The sequence below is a fragment of the Gossypium hirsutum genome, chromosome D10, assembly GCF_007990345.1.
Source record: "Gossypium hirsutum isolate 1008001.06 chromosome D10, Gossypium_hirsutum_v2.1, whole genome shotgun sequence".
NCBI classification, from domain to species: Eukaryota; Viridiplantae; Streptophyta; class Magnoliopsida; order Malvales; family Malvaceae; genus Gossypium; species Gossypium hirsutum.
In genome coordinates, this window is record NC_053446.1 from 32,187,327 (window position 1) to 32,202,602 (window position 15,276).

Genomic DNA, 15,276 nt, shown 5'->3' on the forward strand with positions numbered 1-15,276 from the left:
ACATAAAAGTGAGCTCATGTGACATAGATATATCGTATGATTTCACATCACCTCTCACACTGATCCGATGTCACATAATCATAGGAATAGTCTCATAGATTGCTCTCGTATGCATCACATAACTACCTTATGATTTAGTGCAAATCAAGCTCACATATAAACTTGGAGTACATACCTGTTTAACCTTTCGCATTGAATATATTTATAAGCAATTCTTATTACGAAGTCTTACCCGGACATAATCTCCACACGAAGTTATCGGGTCTTACCCAGACAAAATCCCCACACGTAGTCATCGGGTCTTTAGAGCTCGATATAGTACAAGCACGAAGCTTAAGGACATTAATCAGTGATAATATTCTCGCATAAAGCCTGCGGGGTTTTAACCCGGATATAGTACCGACACAAATGCCCTTCGGGACTTATCACATTTATGCACTTTCACATCCATCACATTGGCCACTCGGCCTGTCACATATATACACTTTCACATTCATCACATCGGCCATTAAGCCTTATCACATATATATACACTTTCACATTCATCACATCGGCCATTAGGCCTTATCACATATATACACTTTCACATTCATCACATCGGCCATTAGGCCCTATTCACATATATACACTTTCACATTCATCACATCGACCATTAAGCCTTATCACATATATACACTTTCACATTCATCACATCGGCCATTAGGCCTTATCACAATTTAGAATTCACATATGGGTTTAATCAATAGCTTATAAGCAACTAAAACAAGTTTATCAAGGTTTACAACACAATCTCAAATTCAGCACAAGCTGTTTTTCCTGAGCAATAGTCACTAAATTATTTATAACTAGAGCTACAAAACTCCAAATCACTTTCCGTAAATTTTTCCTGAATATAGACTCGTATGTCTTCCATCCATAAAATTTCCAGAATTTTAGGTTTGGCCAATCAATACCAGATTTTTTCTTAAAGTTTTCCCCTGTTTCACTGCTTGACTAATCTGACCACTCTTCACTACGAATCAAATTTCTCATTATCAGAAATTCCTTTGCTTACACGGTTTCTTTTATAAGAAACTAGACTCATTAAGCTTTAATTTCATGTCTCATTCAGCCTCTAATTTTAATCCATGAATTTATGGTGATTTTCTAAATTCATGTTACTGCTGCTGTCCTGAGCAGGTTTATCACAATTTTACTCTTCTGACATATCCTTTCAGCACTTCATAATATCATATCCATTTGGCAACATATCATATCAATAACTTACCTATACTTCATAATAACCATTAGGCTATATGCATAAAGATTTACAATAGAGTTATGATTCTTTTAATATGTGCTTAACATATCATACTCAATCACATTATAGGCTTTAATACTTAAAACTTACCTCGATCGCTAATGTACGTCAATTCCGACTATTCGACCAATTTCCCTTTTTCCACGATCCGACTTTGTTTCCTTGAGTTCTTGAGCTAATGAACCAAATTTAAACTTATCACATCACTATTGTGTAAAACCACATTCGATTATATTATAATTCGGTTAGCAAGAAATACACTTATTCCTTATAACATTTAGCTTCGAGATCACCACCTCAATCATCTCAAGTACCAAACATGCATTAATACTCTCTTTAGTACAATTTCGTTACTTTAACTAAATACTAAACATATCCTTTTGCTTATCTATACACATCCGCATTTTAACTCATACCAATCATAACAAATAGCATAATATTTGTTAACATATAAAATTATGGTTGACATTACATCATTTACTTCCACTAACCATTTAAGCATAACCTAAGCGCATACATTGCATTGACAAACCAAACCAAAATATCCAATACATAGTCAAACATATAATTGTTATTTCACTCCTTTTCGAACTAATTTATAAAATGCATTCTCAAAGCCATAGCATATCATACATGAAACTTACCGAAGATGAATTAATCATAAGCTATCTATAGTACCTTAACCAAACACAACAACTAACTTCACACATATTTTTTTCTATGCAAATACCAAAGCCGAATCAGCTAAATATACTTATGAATATATATATCATCATCGAAATCACCTAAGCTTAGACATCATTTCTTAATTCCAAGCAAGTTGCCGAATGCAACCTTACTAAATTTTAATGAATTCAAATCATGGATTCAATATACCATTACCATGAAATCAACAACCAAAAATTCATAGACAATTTAGGAAAAATCACATAAAATCGTAACACAAAAGGCATTCATCTAACACTTGATTTTTAAATTCTAACATCAAACTCAAATTTCTTAGCTCATCAACTCATGGCCGAACATCAATTATTCACCAAAACAAATTTTAACTCATGGGTTTTAGAGAAAATTAAGTAAGGGATTCATGATACTAAAAATTAACAAAACAACTTGAATTTCACCTTGAATTGTTGCTTCCAAATGGCCGAAACTTCAAAGCCACAAATTTTATTTTCTTTCTCCTTTGTTCGGCCTCCAAGATGAACTACATGCATGTTCTCTTTTTTTTTTTTCTTTCTAATCTCAAGTTACGGCAATGGTAGAGTGAGGATGAACCACCTTTGTTTTTATCACCCATTTCTTCTTTTAATTATTCTTTCTTCCATAATATAAAGCCACTAACTATTATCATGCTAAAATGAAATGCATATAATATCTATCAACTATCATTATGGCCGGCCACTAATTAAAAGTGGTCCATTTGACATGCAAGTCCCTCATGTCAATAACTCATGCATTATTTGGCCACTTTAAATTTCACCTATCACATTATCAAGTCTTATCACATGGGTCCTTTCTTATAAATTAACACCGCCTTGATAAAAATCAAGGCACGAAATATTCACACATACAAATTCCACATACAATAAGCACAGAATATAACATCTAATTATTTTTGTGACTCGGTTTCGTGGTCCCGAAACCACTTTCCGACTAGGGTCACTTTAGGGGTGTCACAACTCTCCCCCCCCTTTAGGGATTTTCGTCCTCGATAATTGGATAACGTCCTCTTATTGAATTATATTCATATAAACATTAGCTCGTCGATAGCTATTGTAATTCATTATTGATTTCGCATCGATCTATAAAATCATTTTCTTATCTTAAAACAAATACATAAACATTTCTACAAGTATGCACAAATATCTCATTTTCTTGATTTCATAAGCAATAATCACTTAATTTAATTCATAAATGCATTTCAAACACACATTAAGCACATATTAACATGTATAATTCACATCATCAACCCACATATTTGTAACCCACATTTTCATTCATGTATAAGCTGTAACCCAACCGAAAGTACACATATACTCAATATTCGACTTAACTCATTTCCAAAAGAAAAGTCAACTTCCACGTACCTGAACATTTAGTTCATTTAGCACATTCAATCATAGTTAACGTTACCCGTATACAGTCGAATAGGCATAAAGCCTAATGTAATACACTAGCTTGAGATTTATTCTAGCGCATAACTCGTATATCCAAAATTATCAACATTCATCAAAAATTCTTTCAAACTTTCGAATGTCGAAACTTAATCAAAATAATTTCTTGAACAAGATTAACAAAATAGTGTCCATTCAACAATAGCACATATAACTCTTACAATGCCATATCCTAGATATGGTCTTACATATTCTCACATATCGAGTCAATGCCATGTCCCAGACATGGTCTTACACACTATCTCAAATCAATGCCTTCGTCCCAAACGAGGTCTTACATGAATTCCACTTCACACACTTAGTGCTCACTGACCGATCTCGCACTCATAGTGCTCGGTTAAAGGAAATTCGCACACACACAGTGCCTCTAATTATTCACATACATAGTGCTCTTATGCATTCGTTAATACACATTGATATGACTTAACCAAGTCTATAAACATCATGTATGTGCACTTTTAAACATATCATCTCATTTAAATTTGAATTCATATAGTAATGAATACTTAAACTTTGCTCAAATTACCGGCACGAAGCCTACTAGGCCCGAAGGCCCAAATACATGTCACCAGCATGATTGCTCTTCGGGACCTAGCCCAGATATAACACCAGCACGAATGCTCTTCGGAACTTAGTCCGGATACCTCACTAGCACGAATGCTCTTCGGAATTTAGCCCGGATTTAGTAACTCGCACCAATGCCTTCGAGTCTTAGCCCGGATATATCAACTTGCACAATTGCCTTCGGGTCTTAGCCCGGATATAATCACTAGCTCAATTGCCTTCGGGACTTAGCCCGGATATCATTCAAATGCTCACGCACACATATATCAACAATCATGACACATCCATATTTCACTTTCGTTACTAAGGCTCAAACACAAAGCATTTATTAAACCTTTCCAATTTCAGCTCAATAGCCACACACAAAGAGCATGATTTCAATTGGCTTTATAACATAGTAGGGTCATTACTCGAAGACTTACCCCTTTCCACTGTCCGAAATCGACTCGGTAAGGTCGCACCCTTAATGTAAATAATTGATAGAAATATATATATAGTGGGTTCGCACACATAGTGCTTAATAATCCACCACGCACACTTAGTGCCATGTACTTTAAACTCGCACACTTAGTGCCATGCATTTCAAGCCCGCACACTTAGTGCCAATCTCACGACCGTGAATACTTATTGCCCGCACACTTAGTGCCAATCTCGCAACCGTGAACACTTATTGCCCGCACACTTAGTGCTGAAAACCAACCACTCTATACGCTTCACCGCCTTTTACATTCGACAATTTCGTCTCTACATACATATACACATATAGCAATACACATTAGTATATCATTTACATTACTTGAATACAAACACAACATGCTTATCGACCATTCAACTTCCAGTTCCATAGCCACATACAAAAATCACATTTATAGTCATAACACTCTTTCAAAACTGCATCACTTATACCCTTATAATTCAATCCAAATCGAAATTCAAATACGAGTACATGATATGTACCTGATCAACTTAATAATTTAGGCATATCTAAGTGAAGTTATATCGCAAATTCTCAAAGTCAGAAGCTTGCTACAGCTCGATCGGGATCAAGATTCATTGCAATACAGCAAACACATTTTAATAGTCAAAAATCATCACACTATCATTTTATCACTTTATGGCATGTATAAATAGACTCACGCGTGCTACGTTAGTCCTAGAATCGACTAAACCGTAGCTCTGATACCAATAAAATTGTAACACCCCGTACCCGAGACCGTTGCCGGAGTCGGACACGAGGGGTTCACAGACTAAATTCGCTTACTATCGCAGTCCATTTTAAAATTTTCCAGGCAGTTGGCTAACTGCGACACTGTCACCTTAAAAATCATATCTTGAGTTTCACAACTCGAAAATCAGTTTTGTAATTTTTCCCTGAAACTAGACTCATATGCCCATCTATATATTTATTTCTAGAATTTTTGGTCAGGCCAATTAGTACAGTTTATTAGTCAAAGTCTCCCATGTTACAGGGATCGACTACACTGACCTTTGCGTATTACGACTTGGATATCTCCCTGCACAGGGCTTCAATACTGATGCCGTTTGTTTCTATAGAAACTAGACTCAGAGAGGAATCCAGACATATATGGTATAACTCCTAATTATATCTGGTTAATTTATAATGAATTTCCAAAGTCGGAACAGGGAATCCAGAAACCGTTCTGGCCCTGTCTCACGAGAACCTGAATATGTCTTAACATACTGTCCATATGATCATTTCGTTACTTTCCTATGAAAATAGATTCATCAAGTTTCGTTTACATAATTTATTCACTATTTAATTCCAATCCTACTATTTTTAGTGATTTTCCAAATCTACATCACTGCTGCTGCCAGCATCTGCCTTTAAGGTAGACTTTACCTATTTCATAGTTTCCATGATTCAACTAGCCCTTTTTGCATAAATAACACAAATCATGATAGCGATTAACCATTCCATACCAAATGATTATAACATTATGCTCGAACATATATAAGCCATTTTCGCATGGCTATATACATTAACCAAAATATTCTTCCGCCACTAGTCTATTTTATACATGCCATAAGACAATTCGGAACATAGCAGTACCAAACAGTGGATAGTGATAGTGTGACTAGTTGCTGACGATCCCCGAGCCTGTAGCTTCGCAATGAGATCTATAAAACAGAGGAAACAGAGTAAACGGAGTAAGCATTACAATGCTTAGTAAGTTTTAAGCAGTGTCAACAGATAACAATCAAATTATAACATAGTTGTTCGTATTTTTATTTCACTCTTCCTTCGGGCATACCATCCCTTTACCGAATCTGCACATCTCATCATATACAATAGGCAGATAAACTTTCACATAAAAGTGAGCTCATGTGACATAGATATATCGTATGATTTCACATCACCTCTCACACTGATCCGATGTCACATAATCATAGGAATAGTCTCATAGATTGCTCTCGTGTGCATCACATAACTACCTTATGATTTAGTGCAAATCAAGCTCACATATAAACTTGGAGTACATACCTGTTTAACCTTTCGCATTGAATATATTTATAAGCAATTCTTATTACGAAGTCTTACCCGGACATAATCTCCACACGAAGTTATCGGGTCTTACCCGGACAAAATCCCCACACGTAGTCATCGGGTCTTTAGAGCTCGATATAGTACAAGCACGAAGCTTAAGGACATTAATCAGTGATAATATCCTCGCATAAAGCCTGCGGGGTTTTAACCCGGATATAGTACCGACACAAATGCCCTTCGGGACTTATCACATTTATGCACTTTCACATCCATCACATTGGCCACTCGGCCCTGTCACATATATACACTTTCACATTCATCACATCGGCCATTAAGCCTTATCACATATATATACACTTTCACATTCATCACATCGGCCATTAGGCCTTATCACATATCACATATATACACTTTCACATTCATCACATCGGCCATTAGGCCCTATTCACATATATACACTTTCACATTCATCACATCGGCCATTAAGCCTTATCACATATATACACTTTCACATTCATCACATCGGCCATTAGGCCTTATCACAATTTAGAATTCACATATGGGTTTAATCAATAGCTTATAAGCAACTAAAACAAGTTTATCAAGGTTTACAACACAATCTGAAATTCAGCACAAGCTGTTTTTCCTGAGCAATAGTCACTAAATTATTTATAACTGGAGTTACAAAACTCCAAATCACTTTCCGTAAATTTTTCCTGAATATAGACTCGTATGTCTTCCATCCATAAAATTTCCAGAATTTTAGGTTTGGCCAATCAATACCAGATTTTTTCTTAAAGTTTTCCCCTGTTTCACTGCTTGACTAATCTGACCACTCTTCACTACGAATCAAATTTCTCATTATCAGAAATTCCTTTGCTTACACGGTTTCTTTTATAAGAAACTAGACTCATTAAGCTTTAATTTCATGTCTCATTCAGCCTCTAATTCAAATCTATGAATTTATGGTGATTTTCTAAATTCATGTTACTGCTTCTGTCCTGAGCAGGTTTATCACAATTTTACTCTTCTGACATATCCTTTCAGCACTTCAGAATATCATATCCATTTGGCAACATATCATATCAATAACTTACCTATACTTCATAATAACCATTAGGCTATATGCATAAAGATTTACAATAGAGTTATGATTCTTTTAATATGTGCTTAACATATCATACTCAATCACATTATAGGCTTTAATACTTAAAACTTACCTCGATCGCTAATGTACGTCAATTCCGACTATTCGACCAATTTCCCTTTTTCCACGATCTGACTTTGTTTCCTTGAGTTCTTGAGCTAATGAACCAAATTTAAACTTATCACATCACTATTGTGTAAAACCACATTCGATTATATTATAATTCGGTTAGCAAGAAATACACTTATTCCTTATAACATTTAGCTTCGAGATCACCACCTCAATCATCTCAAGTACCAAACATGCATTAATACTCTCTTTAGTACAATTTCGTTACTTTAACTAAATACTAAACATATCCTTTTGCTTATCTATACACATCCGCATTTTAACTCATACCAATCATAACAAATAGCATAATATTTGTTAACATATAAAATTATGGTTGACATTACATCATTTACTTCCACTAACCATTTAAGCATAACCTAAGCGCATACATTGCATTGACAAACCAAACCAAAATATCCAATACATAGTCAAACATATAATTGTTATTTCACTCCTTTTCGAACTAATTTATAAAATGCATTCTCAAAGCCATAGCATATCATACATGAAACTTACCAAAGATGAATTAATCATAAGCTATCTATAGTACCTTAACCAAACACAACAACTAACTTCACACATATTTTTTTCTATGCAAATACCAAAGCCGAATCAGCTAAATATACTTATGAATATATATATCATCATCGAAATCACCTAAGCTTAGACATCATTTCTTAATTCCAAGCAAGTTGCCGAATGCAACCTTACTAAATTTTCATGAATTCAAATCATGGATTCAATATACCATTACCATGAAATCAACAACCAAAAATTCATAGACAATTTAGGAAAAATCACATAAAATCGTAACACAAAAGGCATTCATCTAACACTTGATTTTTAAATTCTAACATCAAACTCAAATTTCTTAGCTCATCAACTCATGGCCGAACATCAATTATTCACCAAAACAAATTTTAACTCATGGGTTTTAGAGAAAATTAAGTAAGGGATTCAGTGATACTAAAAATTAACAAAACAACTTGAATTTCACCTTGAATTGTTGCTTCCAAATGGCCGAAACTTCAAAGCCACAAATTTTATTTTCTTTCTCCTTTGTTCAGCCTCCAAGATGAACTACATGCATGTTCTCTTTTTTTTTCTTTCTAATCTCAAGTTACGGCAATGGTAGAGTGAGGATGAACCACCTTTGTTTTTATCACCCATTTCTTCTTTTAATTATTCTTTCTTCCATAATATAAAGCCACTAACTATTATCATGCTAAAATGAAATGCATATAATATCTATCAACTATCATTATGGCCGGCCACTAATTAAAAGTGGTCCATTTGACATGCAAGTCCCTCATGTCAATAACTCATGCATTATTTGGCCACTTTAAATTTCACCTATCACATTATCAAGTCTTATCACATGGGTCCTTTCTTATAAATTAACACCGCCTTGATAAAAATCAAGGCACGAAATATTCACACATACAAATTCCACATACAATAAGCACAGAATATAACATCTAATTATTTTTGTGACTCGGTTTCGTGGTCCCGAAACCACTTTCCGACTGGGGTCACTTTAGGGGTGTCACATTTTAAAGTATCAAAAATTTTCGACAAGTTTTGGCCCTTACAGCAAAAATTCATTAAACCCTGAGAAATCCTTAACGAAACTTCAAAGTTACTTTAGAAAGCTTTAAATTAGGTTAAAAATAATTGAAAACACTTTAACACCAAGTTTTTATCCCCAAAATTGAAATTCACTATTAAACACTTGATTTTCGGCTTTTAATCAAAACATGTTATTTAACGGCTAAAAATTTAGTTTCCAAGACCCAATAACATTAAAAACTAATAATAATGCGAATGGTTACCTTTAATGAGAGGAATAACGAGTTTTTGATGCAAATCTAGAAACCCGCAAGTAGAGAAGATGATGAAAGTGGTGAGATTTTTTGGTAATTTCTAGAGGATTGAAAGAGGTTTAATGCTAGGAAATGATAGAAAATCAAAGTATTAAAATTTTGGAGTAAAAAATCAATTGAAAGAGTGAAGAGGAGCAAGAGACGGCAACACTAAAGAGATGGGAAGAAGCATTCGTGAAAATAACTGGGAATGGGGGTTTATAGATTGATTTTGAAAAATTGGTTTAATTCATCATACAGAATCACAACTTTTACCCTTTTACAAATCAATCTCTTTTCTAAAATTAATGAAATTCAACACTTGTTTCCCAAAATTAACTTAACTTTATGAAAATCATTGTCGAAAATAATTTCGAGTACCAAACTTACGAAATTCTGAGCTCATAAAGGCCAAAATTCCTAAAATTTCTCTAAACTCCTAGGCCTTATTTTGGGGTGTGACAACTTCCCACCACTAAATGAAATTTTGTCCTTGAAATTTACCTAAGCTAAACAAATAGGGATACTAATGTCTCTTCGCTTCCTCGGTTTCCCAAGTAGCCTCTTCCACTTTATTGTATTGCCACAAAACTTTAACCAGTGGGACTCTCTTGTTTCGTAACACTTTCACTTCATGGTCTAAAATCTCTATTAGTTCCTCATAAAAAGTGATATTATGTTGAACCTCAATCTCCTTTACTGGCACAATATGCAATGGATTTAAACGATACTTCTGAAGCATAGGCACATGGAAAACATCATGGATTTGCTCAAATTCTAACAATAACTTGAGTTGATACGCTATCGGTCCAACCCTATTAATAACCTCATATCGTTAACATACCTTGGACTTCACTTGCCCTTCCTACCAAATCCCAAAACCCTCTTCCATGGGGAAACTTTCAAGAACACCTTATCGCCAACTTCAAACTCTACATATCTACATTTCAAATCCGTATATGATTTCTACCTATCTACCACTACTTTCAATCTCTCACATATCAACTTTACCTTTCCTTCAGTCTCGTGAACTAAATCTAGTCCAACGACCCTCTTTTCATCCAATTCCATCCAACACAAAGGAGTACTACACTTCCTACCATACAACGCCTCAAAAGGTGCCATGTGAATACTTGCTTGAAAACTATTATTGTAAGTGAACTCTACTAAGGACAGATATCGCTCCCAACTACCACTGAACTTAATCACACAGCTTCGCAACATATTTTTAACACTTGAATTACCCTCTTAGATTGACCATCAGTTTGGGGATGTTAAGTCACTAATAACTCTTGAAAAAAAGGTACATTGGATGCCTCTATATATAATTAATTGGTTACAATTAAGTGAATACATTTGCATTTTTAGAATATTTTTAGAACACTAAATAACAAAGCTTAGTTTGTGATATAATGGTAATTATTTGTTGCTTTTCATTTGGGGAATAAAGGTGTGGTTTTGTGTGAACACAGGTGTAGGAAGAGCAAAAAGATGAAGATGGAAAACAAGGGAAGTGAAATATTGCCGCGGCATTTGGTGGAATTGATTGCCAACAAAATTCCATGGAAATTCCGAGAATATGACTCAGCACTTTATCCACATCATTCTCAGCCAGCTGTGTGTGTACCAAAAAATCCAACCTGAAAAGTGGAATGAAAAAAAGTGTGCTAAGGTGGGATGGATCTACCCAATAAAAGGAGAGAGAAGAAGAAAAAGAGGAGAAGAATTTGTGTGAGAAAGAAGTTGGTGTCAATAATCCTCTCTCTGTACAGAGAAAAACTCTATTGGAAAATTTCAGAGAAAGAAAGTGTAGCAGCTATTGAGAGCAGAATACAGACATGAAGAACGGGAAGAAACATCTATTCTAGATTCACGTACGATCGGAAGATAAAAGAGAAGCTGGAGTGTTGCGAGAAATCCTACAGTTTTGCCTTTAGTTCTTCTGATTTTTTAGATTGAAAAATTGTTTAAATATTGATGAATGATTTTAACTTGGTGTTAACTTTTCCATCCATGAACTAAATATTTTCTGGGTTGGAGTTATTTGGGTGAATTTTCTATCATCTTTAATGTTCATGAGTTGAAATTGTCTATGCCACAATTTCATTCAATTTTTACTTATTCTAAATAAATGCATGCAAGATCTAGACATAGTTGATTGTGTGTTGTGTTCTTTGAGGTATTTTTAATTCTAAAAAGGTTAAATATACTAGATTTAGAATCGTTTGTGGCAAGTAAATATTTGACAGAATATTTGTAGCACTCTAGATATAGATGTTACGAGTTGTGCAAAGAGAAGAACATTCATTACAGTTATTAATCCAGAGTTGTGTAGATGTATAGTAACTTAGATTTTTAGCTTAAAATCTAGCTATCGAAATAGGCAAGTTACACTAGTGACTCTCTGAGCAGTTGATTAGACAATATTTTTCCATGACATTATTTTGATATGAGCATTTCATTTGAATAATTTCAGCCGTATTCATTCAGCAACAAGATTACTCTTACTTTTCTCTATAATTTGCCAATACATTTTATTTGTCGTATCAATTTTTTGTTTTTAGCATTAAATTACATTAATTTATTATACCAACATCTCATTCAATTTAAGAATATTTCTTGTTATTTAGTATATTTAATAGGATTAAAATAACTTAATCAATATCTTACCAATTTGCAATCCCTGTAGAGACGATACTTACTTATAACTTTATTACTTGAATGACATGTACACTTGCACAATTGCATTAATTATTTACACGCAACAAGTTTTTGGCATCGTTTTTGGGGATCAGTTGCATTGGTGAAAAGTTAATTTTTTTATTATTCTTGTTATTTTTGCTAGAATAGTTAAGTAGTATTTTATTTGATTTTTTAGGTTTGTACTAGTGCATGGGAAGAAGTAGTCAAAAGGATAAAGAATAATGTTTTGATCTTATGATTGAAAGGACACTAAGGTGAAGAAAAAAAGCATTAAGAGAAGTAGAGAGGGTTATAAATTATCCAATCAGGGAAGATCAGGTACTCTAGAATGAAAGGAATGTTGATATTCCTCAAATTTTAGATGATAGAGATAGACCCATCAGAGAACATGTAGTGCCTACTTTGGGTGGTCTAAGTCTAGGAATTGTTAGGCCACATATTCAAGCTCAGCATTTTGATTTAAAACCAGTAATGTTTCAGATGTTGTAGACAGTAAGACAGTTTAGTGGTTTGCTAACTGAAGATCCCAGATTTCACTTGAGATATTTTCTTGAAGCCAGTGACTCATTCAGGCAGCAGGGTGTTCTTCAAGACACCTTGAGATCAATTTTTTTCCCTTATTCATTGCAAGATCGTGCCAGATCATGGGGTGGAATCTTGGAATGAACTGAGTGAGAGATTTCTAATTTGGTACAATCCTTCCAACATGAATGCCAAGCTGAGGAATGCCATTACATTATTCAGGAAATCTGAAGATGAGACATTATATGAAGCATGGGAGCATTTCAAGGAATTGATTAGAAAATTCCTGATGCATGGTTTTCAGCATTGGACACAAATGGAAATGTTCTAAAATGGATTAAATGCTTATACGTGAATGGTGGTGGATGCATCTGCTAATGGGACGTTGCTTTAGAAATCCTACAATGAAGCATATGAAATTTTAGAAAGAATAGCAAATAATGATTATCAGTACCCCACTACCAAAGTTGGTACTGGTAGAAGAGTTGCTAGAGCAAGAACTTGATGTAATTACATCGTTAATAGCTCACGTATCATCCTTAACAATTCTGATTAAAACTCTGAAAAGACCCTCTGTAGTGTAGGAGATGAAGGTTGGAGAACTAAAATGCATATACTGTGGAGAAGATCATGTTTTTGATGAATGCCCATCCAATCCAGCCTCTGCATATTACATGGTAAATTTTAATCGTAGCAACAACAATCCCTACTCCAACACGTACAATCCAGGGTGGAAGCAACATCCAAATTTCAAATAGAGAAATCAGGGAATGAGGAATGCCAACAATGTTAATAGACAGAATGTGGCCGGGGTACCACCTGGACACAGTCAACCAATGTCATAGAAAAATATGCAATAAAGTTCATCATCTTCAACATCAGCTATGGAAGCTTTATTAAAAGAGTATATGGCTAAGAATGATGCAATTATTCATAGTCAGATAGCTTTTTTAAGACCTCTGGAGAATCAAGTGGGATAAATTGCCACTGCATTAAGCTCCAGATAGCGAGGAGTATTGCCTAGTGACAAAGAAAGTTCTAGATCTCAAAACAAAGAACAATGTAAAGCAATAACACAACGGATTTGCACTCAGGTGCTAGGAGTTGTGAATGATGCCTTGTTTGAGGATGAAAGTTCTGAAGTTCCCAGAATTGAAACAAACTACAAAAGATGAGAGTAGAAAAAAACATATAGAAGCATATTAATCTTACTGAGCCAATACAAATGCCATGGCAAAGTAACCTCAACAAATGGAAGGAAGGCCACCGCCACCTTTTTCCTAGTGTTTCCAAAATTCGAAACAAGGTGCTCAATTCAAGAAATTTCTGGAGGTCTTATAGCAATTACACATCAACATACCATTGGTGGAAGCATTAGAGCAAATGTTTAACTATGTGAAATTCATTAAAGATATCCTATCCCAGAAGAGAAGGTTAGGGGAGTTCAAAACTGTTGCACTTATTGAAGGGTGCACAACAATGGTGAAGAAGAAATTGCCATCAAAATTAAAAGTTCCAGGGTGTTTCACTATACCCTGTTCGATTGGAAACCATTATGTAGGTGAATCATTATGCGATTTAGGTGCAAAAATCAATCTAATGCATATTTCTATTTTTAGGAAACTTGGGATAGGAAAGGGAAGACCTACTATATTCACACTACAACTAGTTGATAGATCATATGTCCGTCTAGAAGGTAAAATTGAAGATGTACTAGTAAGAGTTGAGAAGTTCATCTTTCCAGCAGATTTTATTATTCTGGAATGGGAAGCAGATAAAGAGGTACCTATAATACTTGGATGACCTTTCCTAGCAAATGGTCAAACATTGATTGATGTACAGAAAGGTGATTTAACCATGACAATTAATGATCAATAGTTTACTTTTAATGTGTTTGATGCTCTAAAGTGTGCAGGCCCAGATGAAAGATGCCATGTTATAGAATTTGTTGACATTGTAATTTAGGAAGAATTTGCAGGAAATATGCACGACAATTCTGTTGTAGGCTCTGTCGAATTAAATGAAACAAGTTTGACTGAAGAATCTAAAGAATTGATGAAAACTCGACAATTTGAAAATGGAAGCAGCAGGAGCTTTGAATCATTATATTTATCAAGTATGCTTAATTGGGAGAAAACAACACACTGCCTGTATTTATTTCTATCGAGCTTACAACTTATCAGGAGATACAGTTACTGCAAGTCGTAAAAAAAATCCAAAAAAGCTTTAGGATGGACAATTGCGGATATCAAATGAATAAGCCCAGCAATCTGCATGCACAAAATAATACTTGAAGATTACCATGGCAAATCTATTGAACATCAAAGGAGACTGAATCCTTCCATGAAGGAAGTAGTTAAGAAGGAGATTATCCAGTAGTTGGA

At 34.5% G+C, this 15,276-nt stretch overlaps 1 non-coding gene across 1 annotated transcript; it reads right to left on the reverse strand.

Annotated features, from left to right (window-relative positions):
- Positions 1-13,085: 13,085 nt before the first annotated feature.
- On the reverse strand, positions 13,086-13,192 carry LOC121222848 (small nucleolar RNA R71). Its single transcript, XR_005920218.1, has one exon. It is a non-coding gene; the product is annotated as a small nucleolar RNA R71 (small nucleolar RNA).
- Positions 13,193-15,276: the final 2,084 nt, after the last annotated feature.